Below are 615 nucleotides of genomic sequence, written 5' to 3' on the forward strand. Positions count from 1 at the left end.
GCACGTCACTCCAGGAAGGCAGCTGATCCAGCAACAGACACGCGCGCTGTGCAACCCGGAAATTGGTGTTGTGACGTCGGTCTGAACTCCGAATAGCTTGTTTAACTTTAAGAAAACAGCCGTTTCTAACCATCTGACAAGGAGAGACGGTGGAAACAGTTAGGCCGAGGAAAGGCTGACGTCACACACCATTCTGTGGTTCTGGTCCGTCAGGATGGTTTGGAGCTATTAAGCGCCGGATGGAATGTGATTGTTTTTCAAGTGTAACTTTTACACGCAGTTATCGTAAGGGAGCGACGCAGTCAGCTCCTGATACACCTCCTTATGTAAGCTTTTTAATCGTCCACTTCCGATCGTCAGGTCTTCTGAGCGGTTTGTGGAGATGACGGATGGATGTTTCAGTTAAGGCAGGTGCCGCCGCCGCCGCCGCAACATCACAGCGCCGGCTTTGTGGCGGTGCTGTCTTGGTCGACGGAGCTGGTCTTGGATCAGTCCTGCTGGAGGACACGCGCCCCGCTGTTCCTCCTCCTCCTCGTGTTTCCTGTTGTGTTGATTGTTTTACAGGCGATTTTGCGGCGCTCTGACCGAACAACTGTTCTGCGGACAGTGTTTCCT

Source organism: Synchiropus splendidus, chromosome 1, assembly GCF_027744825.2.
Source record: "Synchiropus splendidus isolate RoL2022-P1 chromosome 1, RoL_Sspl_1.0, whole genome shotgun sequence".
Classification (NCBI taxonomy): Eukaryota; Metazoa; Chordata; class Actinopteri; order Syngnathiformes; family Callionymidae; genus Synchiropus; species Synchiropus splendidus.